The sequence below is a fragment of the Pristiophorus japonicus genome, chromosome 4, assembly GCF_044704955.1.
Source record: "Pristiophorus japonicus isolate sPriJap1 chromosome 4, sPriJap1.hap1, whole genome shotgun sequence".
In the NCBI taxonomy this organism is placed as follows: domain Eukaryota; kingdom Metazoa; phylum Chordata; class Chondrichthyes; family Pristiophoridae; genus Pristiophorus; species Pristiophorus japonicus.
In genome coordinates, this window is record NC_091980.1 from 249,414,865 (window position 1) to 249,424,720 (window position 9,856).

Genomic DNA, 9,856 nt, shown 5'->3' on the forward strand with positions numbered 1-9,856 from the left:
TCGAGGGCTGGCTGGAGGGGGCCAACAGCCACGGCCAGAGGGGCCTCTTCCCGGCCTTGTACGTGCAGATCCTGTGGACTGGGAGTGGGGGCGACACTGCGCCCGGTGTCAGTGTCGGTGCCGCCGAGCCCCCTGCCTCCCAGCGGCTTCCCCCTGCCGGCCTGCCCCGCCGCCAGCACCTTCTGCCCCCCGCCTCTTGCCCAAACGGGTGGCGGTGGCCTCGAGGGGCTGGTCCTGACAGGGCTGCAGCACCAGGCGTCGGGCAGCGACGACGACTGGGACGATAACTCGATGGTGACGGACGAGCCGCTGTCCGGGGGCGACGGGAGCGGGGGAGGGGGCGACGGGAGCGGGGGAGGGGGCGACGGGAGCGGGGGAGCCAGCGCGGGTTCTCGGATTTTGACGGATGGGCCGTTATCAAATGAACATGGGGGCCGGCGGCCGGAATGTCAGGGGGTCGATGTCCTCCTCCTCCTCGACCGGCGCCTCCTCCTCCATGAGCACGGCCACGGTCAGCAGGAACCTCAACCGCTTCGTCAAGTCGGGCGGCGAGGCATTCATCTGGGCGAGGCGGCCGGCTTCGTCAAGGACAGCGACAAGATTTGCATAGTGGCCGGCCCGCACGGCCCCGAGTGGCAGGAGAACCCTTACCCGTTCACCTGCTCCATCGACGAGCCCACCAAACAGACCAAGTTCAAGGGCATCTCGTACCGCCTGGTGCCCAGCCACACCCAGTGCCCGGTCAACCACAAGCACTTCGACTGGCTGTACAGCCAGCTGGTGGAGAAGTTCCCCGTCATCTCGGTGCCCCACATCCCTGAGAAGCAAGCCACTGGCCGTTTCGAGGAGGACTTCATCTCTAAGCGGGAGAAAGGGCTGACCCCGTGGATCAACCACCCGCTGCGACGCCTTCCAGCACTTCCTCACCTGCAACGACGAGAAGGCTTGGAAGCAGGGCAAGAGGAAAGCCGAGAAGGACGACATGCTGGGGGGGCAACTTCTTCCTGATGCTCAGCACCCCGCAGAGCCCCCTCGACCTGCAGGAGGTGGGGAGCAGGGTCGACGGGTTCAAAACTTTCACCAAGAGGATGGACGAGAGCGTTTTCCAGCTGAGCCACACCGCCAACGAGTTCGCAAGGAAACAGGTGGTGGGCCTCCTTCAGTCAAGGGCCCCAATGCCACTACATCGGCCTAGTTACGCCACTGATTCCTTGTCTCGAGTGCCCCCACCAATGCCTCCAGAGCCACATCGTTAAATCGTGTGGCCCTCTCCCTTGAAGGGGGATTACCAGCAGCCATTTTACAATCGTCTTCAGGTCCAAAGATCACTGACTCAAGTTCAGCATTGCTGAAAATGAGCAGCAGCAGGTTCAAATGACCTCCCCTTTAAGATCCAGTTCGAGCTTGAGTTAAGGATTCAAGGCTGAATGGAACTCAGCTGAAATTGGGTAAGTGGCACCCCGGCCGCGCCCAGCTCAGGCCATTAGCGCTTCATTTACCGCCCCCCTTCACTCCTGGGGCAAGACCTCAAATTTCACACAATTTGGCAAGGCATCTCGCCAGTGCTAAATTTTCCAAATGTAAAAACTTACCGCCCCAAACGGGGCACTACCGAATTTCGCCCCCTAATATTCCATCTCACGCAGTTTTATTCATGCATTCCTATCTGTAGATATAAAACTCTACCTCACCCCTCATGGTAGATAATAATATATCAAGTCCCATTTCAAATAAAGAAAGAATTTGCATTAATATAGTGCTACTTATGGCCCCTGGACATCCCAAAGTGCTTTACAGTTCCCAAATTACTTTGAAAGTGTAATTCTTGATGTTATGAAGGCCGATAAATCCCCAGGGCCTGATGGACTGCATCCCAGAGTACTTAAGGAGATGGCCTTGGAAATAGTGGATGCATTGACAGTCATTTTCCAACACTGGATCAGTTCCTATAGAGTGGAGGGTAGCCAATGTAACCCTACTTTTTAAAAAAGGAGGGAGAGAGAAAACAGGGAATTATAGATCGGTCAGCCTGACATCGGTAGTGGGTAAAATGATGGAATCAATTATTAAGGATGTCATAGCAGTGCATTTGGAAAGAGGTGACATGATAGGTCCAAGTCAGCATGGATTTGTGAAAGGGAAATCACGCTTGACAAATCTTCTGGAATTTTTTGAGGATGTTTCCAGTAGAGTGGACAAGGGAGAACCAGTTGATGTGGTATATTTGGACTTTCAGAAGGCTTTCGACAAGGTCCCACACAAGAGATTAATGTGCAAAGTTAAAGCACGTGGGATTGGGGGTAGTGTGCTGACGTGGATTGAGAACTGGTTGTCAGACAGGAAGCAAAGAATAGGAGTAAACAGGTACTTTTCAGAATGGCAGGCAGTGACTAGTGGGGTGCTGCAAGGTTCTGTGCTGGGGCCCCAGCTGTTTACACTGTATATTAATGATTTAGACGAGGGGATTAAATGTAGTATCTCCAAATTTGCGGATGACACTAAGTTGGGTGGCAGTGTGAGCTGCGAGGAGGATGCTATTAGGCTGCAGGGCGACTTGGATAGGTTAGGTGAGTGGGCAAATGCATGGCAGATGAAGTATAATGTGGATAAATGTGAGGTTATCCACTTTGGTGGTAAAAACAGAGAGACAGACTATTATCTGAATGGTGACAGATTAGGAAAAGGGGAGGTGCAAAGAGACCTGGGTATCGTGGTACATCAGTCATTGAAGGTTGGCATGCAGGTGCAGCAGGCGGTTAAGAAAGCAAATGGCATGTTGGCCTTCATAGCAAGGGGATTTGAGTACAGGGGCAGGGAGGTGTTGCTACAGTTGTACAGGGCATTGGTGAGGCCACACCTGGAGTATTGTGTACAGTTTTGGTCTCCTAACCTGAGGAAGGACATTCTTGCTATTGAGGGAGTGCAGCGAAGGTTCACCAGACTGATTCCCGGGATGGCGGGACTGACCTATCAAGAAAGACTGGATCAACTGGGCTTGTATTCACTGGAGTTCAGAAGAATGAGAGGGGACCTCATAGAAACATTTAAAATTCTGACGGGGTTAGACAGGTTAGATGCAGGAAGAATGTTCCCAATGTTGGGGAAGTCCAGAACCAGAGGTCACAGTCTAAGGATAAGGGGTAAGCCATTTAGGACCGAGAAAGCACAGAAAGTTGTTGAGGCCAATTCACTAAATATATTCAAAAAGGAGTTAGATATGTAAAGAGAAAAAGGTTAGTAAAGACAAACGTAGGTCCCCTGCAGTCAGAATCAGGGGAAGTCATAACGGGGAACAAAGAAATGGCGGACCAATTGAACAAGTACTTTGGTTCGGTATTCACGAAGGAGGACACGAACAACCTTCCGGTTATAAAAGGGGTCGGGGGGTCTAGTAAGGAGGAGGAACTGAGGGAAATCCTTATTAGCCGGGAAATTGTGTTGGGGAAATTGATGGGATTGAAGGCCGATAAATCCCCAGGGCCTGATGGACTGCATCCCAGAGTACTTAAGGAGGTGGCCTTGGAAATAGTGGATGCGTTGACAGTCATTTTCCAACATTCCATTGACTCTGGATCAGTTCCTATGGAGTGGAGGGTAGCCAATGTAACCCCACTTTTTAAAAAAGGAGGGAGAGAGAAAACAGGGAATTATAGACCGGTCAGCCTGACATCGGTAGTGGGTAAAATGATGGAATCAATTATTAAGGATGTCATTGCAGTGCATTTGGAAAGAGGTGACATGATAGGTCCAAGTCAGCATGGATTTGTGAAATGGAAATCATGCTTGACAAATCTGCTGGCATTTTTTGAGGATGTTTCCAGTAGAGTGGATAAGGGAGAACCAGTTGATGTGGTATATTTGGACTTTCAGAAGGCGTTCGACAAGGTCCCACACAAGAGATTGATGTGCAAAGTTAGAGCACATGGGATTGGGGGTAGTGTACTGACATGGATTGAGAACTGGTTGTCAGACAGGAAGCAAAGAGTAGGAGTAAATGGGTACTTTTCAGAATGGCAGGCAGTGACTAGTGGGGTACCGCAAGGTTCTGTGCTGGGGCCCCAGCTGTTTACACTGTACATTAATGATTTAGATGAGGGGATTAAATGTAGTATCTCCAAATTTGCGGATGACACTAAGTTGGGTGGCAGTGTGAGCTGCGAGGAGGATGCTGTGAGGCTGCAGAGCGACTTGGATAGGTTAGGTGAGTGGGCAAATGCATGGCAGATGAAGTATAATGTGGATAAATGTGAGGTTATCCACTTTGGTGGTAAAAACAGAGAGACAGACTATTATCTGAATGGTGACAGATTAGGAAAAGGGGAGGTGCAAAGAGACCTGGGTGTCATGGTACATCAGTCATTGAAGGTTGGCATGCAGGTGCAGCAGGCGGTTAAGAAAGCAAATGGCATGTTGGCCTTCATAGCAAGGGGATTTGAGTACAGGGGCAGGGAGGTGTTGCTACAGTTGTACAGGGCATTGGTGAGGCCACACCTGGAGTATTGTGTACAGTTTTGGTCTCCTAACCTGAGGAAGGACATTCTTGCTATTGAGGGAGTGCAGCGAAGGTTCACCAGACTGATTCCCGGGATGGCGGGACTGACCTATCAAGAAAGACTGGATCAACTGGGCTTGTATTCACTGGAGTTCAGAAGAATGAGAGGGGACCTCATAGAAACATATAAAATTCTGACGGGGTTAGACAGGTTAGATGCAGTAAGAATGTTCCCAATGTTGGGGAAGTCCAGAACCAGGGGTCACAGTCTAAGGATAAGGGGTAAGCCATTTAGAACCGAGATGCGGAGGAACTTCTTCACCCAGAGAGTGGTGAACCTGTGGAATTCTCTACCACAGAAAGTTGTTGAGGCCAATTCACTAAATATATTCAAAAAGGAGTTAGATGAGGTCCTTACTGCTAGGGGGATCAAGGGGTATGGCGAGAAAGCAGGAATGGGGTACTGAAGTTGAATGTTCAGCCATGAACTCATTGAATGGCGGTGCAGGCTAGAAGGGCCGAATGGCCTACTCCTGCACCTATTTTCTATGTTTCTATGTTTCTAGATGAGGTCCTTACTACTAGGGGGATCAAGGGGTATAGCGAGAAAGCAGGAATGGGGTACTGAAGTTGAATGTTCAGCCATGAACTCATTGAATGGCGGTGCAGGCTAGAAGGGCCGAATGGCCTACTCCTGCACCTATTTTCTATGTTTCTATGTTTCTAAACCAGGTGGGTGGGTAGTAATACTCTTCCTCAACTGGATTTCCACATCCTAATTCCCCGCTCCTTCAGCCTCAGCAAAGATTACTGATGGGTTGAGATGCATCATCATCATCATAGGCAGTTCCTCGAAATTGCTTCCACTCTAAAATTGAGTTCTCAGGTGACTGTTCAGTCCAATACAGGAATTACAGTCTCTGTCACAGGTGGGACAGACAGTTGTTGAAGGAAAGGGTGGGTGGGGAGTCTGGTTTGCCGCACACTCCTTCCGCTGCCTGTGCTTGCTTTCTGCATACCCTTGGCGACGAGACTCGAGGTGCTCAGCGCCCTCCCGGATGCTCTTCCTCCACTTCGGGTGGTCTTTGGCCAGGGATTCCCAGGTGTCAGTGGGGCTGTTGCATTTTATCAAGGAGGCTTTGAGGGTGTCCTTAAAATGATTCCTCTGCCCACCTGGGGCTCGCTTGCCATGTAGAAGTTCCGAGTAGAGCGCTAGCTTTGGGAGTCTTGTGTCAGGCAAGCAAACAATGTGGCCCACCCAACGGAGCTGGTCAATTGTGGTCAGTGCTTCGATGCTGGGGATGTTGGCCTGATCGAGAACACTGATGTTGGTGCATCTGTCCTTCCAGGGGATTTGCAGGATCTTGTGGAGACATTTGAATGCTGTACAGAAGCTTCCTAAATGTGTGTCCCTCTCTTTATGACACTTCCCTTTAATTGTGCCCATCCCTTTAAATTTGAGTAAGACACCATTACCCTTTATTACTGGTGGCATTGTCCCTCGACTGACCTGGTTTGTTCTAGAAATTGTGAATAATAATGGAAATTATGATTATGGGCTAGAACCTCCACTTTTGAACTTATCGCCCAAAAATGGGCGTTATTTCCGCCGTGGGCAGTAAAAAAGGGTTTTCAGATCGGCGGTTTCTCACCCATTCTCAAAACACCTAGTTTACATTTTTGAAAATGGCCGTTACTGTGAGCAATATCAAATGGGTGGTAGCGTTGAATTTTTTTGACCTTCTGCCGTAAAGTGTGGCCGGCCTTAGCAACGGCATGGCAACACTTGATTCCTGCGATTCAGGAGTTCAAAGGTCACCATGACATGCGCAGAAGAGACAGAGAGAGAGGGAGCTTAGAGGGACTGAAGGCGTGGCTGGGTGTGATGTAGCTGCTTTGGGAGGAAGGAGGTAGACTTTAGAGCTTCACAGCAAGTAGGCAAACAAAAAGTAGCTGGTAACATATTTGACCGAATTTGCCCTATAATGGAGGGAGAGGAGGAGGCATCACAGCACGCTGTGGAGACTGACGCTGGAGAGAGCAGTGAAGTGGGAGAGGAGCACATTGTAGACCACAAAAGAGCCAGGAGGTTCTCGCATAAGGCAAATGCCTCCCTCCTGCAAGAGGTCGAATCATACTGCGGTGATTTGACACAGGAAGGGCGTGGTAAGCCCACCCAAAGTCCTACCAGAGGATATGGACCGAAATAGCAGAGGTGGTCTCGTTGGTGACCAACGAGATGCCGCAAACGATGGAACGACCTTGTGGAATCTGCAAGAGTAAGTATTACATTGATTTACTTGTACTTATGTATTTATATAATTTGATTTGTAACAGTCATGAGTGACGATCAGCAGGTGTGAGGTCTTCCACTTTTACCGGGAATGTTTTACTCAAAGCCTGAGGTCATGCTGCACGTCTTTAGGTAAAGAATGATAATGATCATAATAAGCATGATTTCATCTGTCAGATATGTGTGGTATCAGTCTCTGTGACAGTACCTAGCAATGATATCACACAATGATCTCATGCCATGTCGTCCTGTCACCTTTTACAGAAGAAGCTATCGACGATGAGGTCCGTGCAGAGGCGAACGGGTGGGGGGCCACCAGTCCCCAGCAATATCACTGACATGGAGGAGGAAGTGCTAGCACTCGTGGGGAAGCACCCCCGGACAGCCACGGACACATCTGCAGACCCTGAAGTGATGCCACGTGAATAAAGCTTACACCATTGCGTGATGCAAATTCAATAGATGCCACACAACTCATATCCGACCAATCATACATGATCGATGATTTCTAAAAGTGTCATAAACATAATGCTGGCCGAATGAAAATCATTGCAATCCACAATGTGTTGATGGTCATGAAATGTGATGTCTGCGATGATTTTGAGAGCGGTGGTGCTTTTGTCGTGCATATGCTGTGTGTAGCGCTGGACTCACCTTGTCACCCTAACACCCCCTTCTCCTCTAACAACCTCATTTGTGCTTTGCAGCTCAGCCAGCAGCACGGCCGCAGGCAAGGCCACAGAGGCCAGAAGGTGGGGGCGCGGGGCAGGAGTCGGTGGATGATCCTACATCTGGTGCTGAGGAATTCTGATTCTCGCCCGTCAATCCGCTGGGTCTGTTCTCAACGGATGAGAGTGCAGACTTAGAAGAACCTGCATAGCCATGCTCCATAACCCATTCCACCCAAGGTCATCTATTGGTCTTTTGGTCATTCCCGCCTCCACTCTGGAGGTGCCGGCCCCAAGCACCTCTCCACAGGGCACCCCATTTGTCCCCAGGACGACGCCAACCCTGCGGAGGCTTTGTGGACGCGGCAGGTGTGTTCCACAGGCGTGACATGACAGCGGAGAGATAGTTCAGTTGTCCAAGAGGACTGTAGACATTGGTGACCAGCTCATTGAAGCAGTGGGGGGCATATCCCAACACCTGGCCACCATGACAGAGTACATTCTGCGCATGGTGGAGTCCCTGGATGCGATAGCCAGGAACACTGCTGGCATAGGCCTCTCAGTGGTCCCAGTGCGCGGCACTCCACCCCTAGGTTCCGCACCACCACTGCGAACGATAGATGAGAGCAAGAACCAAGATCCTGCTTCTGCATCAGAGAAAGTTGCCCCCTCGGCACCCCCCCGCTCCCGTACCCATCCAACTAATGCATCTACCTTCATCCCCCCCAATGAGGCACCCCCTGAGGAGTTCCTCGGCCAGGCACCATGGAGCAAGGAGGGGAAGGGATAGAGGTGGGGAGAAGAAAGAGAGGAGGGAAGGAAAGTGAGGTGCATGTGCGCAGGTGATGGCTGTGTTATATCTCCATCTGGGTGTATGCAATTTATTGCAATGTATGGGGGCTGGGGACCACGCTCCTGCTTTGCCTTTGTATTCTGTGTTGCTGGACATGTTGACCATGTGATTTATGTCACTGGTGGAAAAAAGTGGGATGTGGGTGGGGGTTGAGTGTTATTGGCTGTGTTACTTATGATTTCAGACCAATGTTGGTATTAAACTTTTGTTATTGAACATAACCTTGTTGCACATTGTCTCAGATAGCTGGACCGTTACACACTGGTGATTCCTTACCATGAAAGGGTTAAATACAACTTTACATCAATCAATGTAAACTTTGACTAGCACCAAGCTGATGGGCACCATTGATGTCTGAGTTGCACACACACAGCAGTGTGTCAGCGTTGTCACTCACATCAAAGCTCTTTCAGGCAAATCTTTCTGATACCAGCTCCTCACGTAAGAGTGGGATTTAACAAATGCCAGCCACACCGCTGGTGTCTGTCCCGGTTAGTTCCACTTTTTGTGGCCGTTTGTTTGAGCGGGCGATGTGTGTGCGAGGTGATGAAATTGACGGTGGCCAATCTCCATGGCCGCTAGTTTGGGTAAATTTGCTCTTTACGACAAAAAATAGTCGCCGGGCGTTAATATTGAATCTCGGCGTCAAGTCAGTGAGGAAAGTAACGCTGGGCGATAATATGGGCGTTGAAATCGCCCATTCTACTGATTCCGCCCCAAAAAAGTGGGCGGGCGGTCATATTTTTTCTCGGCTTTAAGCACATGGGGAAAATAATGCTCGTCAATAAGTCTCCTAAAAAAGCCCGTCAGTTTCCATTTTGTACCAAAATGGGCACTATCTGGGCGTTATATGTCATTTCCGTGGTTAAATGGGTGTTAAGTGGGCGTTAAGCAGGCAAATAAAGTGGAGGTTCTAGCCCGTGGTATTAGCACTTGAGATTCAGGTAAGTCTTGAAACAGTGCAAACCAAATTAGAGTTCACTTTCACCTGAAGCCAAAATATTGGCCCTATAACTTGACATGAACAAGATTTTGCTGTGTACTGTAATCATGAATATTGTATAAGCAAAATAAATTGCTGTTATGCATGGATGGGGATTGAGATATACATAAAATGTTATTCTTGGCTTTAGATTAATTCCCAGATTGGAATGGTACACCCCACTCGACTTCGATGGAACAAGACACAAAAGGACCATTGATCACAGCTTTCATATTAAAAGAAATTCCATCTGCTTTTGTTCCTATATCTCCAGCACAGACTCCAATCACCATGAGAGGAAACTTAATTTTACTAAGAATTAAAGCATGCTGTACACATATGAAGGTAGATTTCTGATCCAACGGCTGTGCCCCAGGAGTGGAGCTAGAGTTAAATAGGGGCTGGTAAATGGAGAAGAAAATGTGGCGCAGATGCAATAGCCGAATCAGTGCCGAGTCTGATTTTCTGGCAAGCTTTTTAAACCAGCCTCAAGTGGTGTTGGCAAGAATGAGTCAGTACTTCATTTAAATATTATAATGCCATTAATTGAAGCTCAGCACCATTTTCT

General features: G+C 49.3%; 1 pseudogene; it reads left to right on the forward strand.

Moving 5' to 3' along the window:
* Positions 1 to 427: 427 nt before the first annotated feature.
* Positions 428 to 1,256, forward strand: LOC139262761 (sorting nexin-18-like; annotated as a pseudogene).
* Positions 1,257 to 9,856: the final 8,600 nt, after the last annotated feature.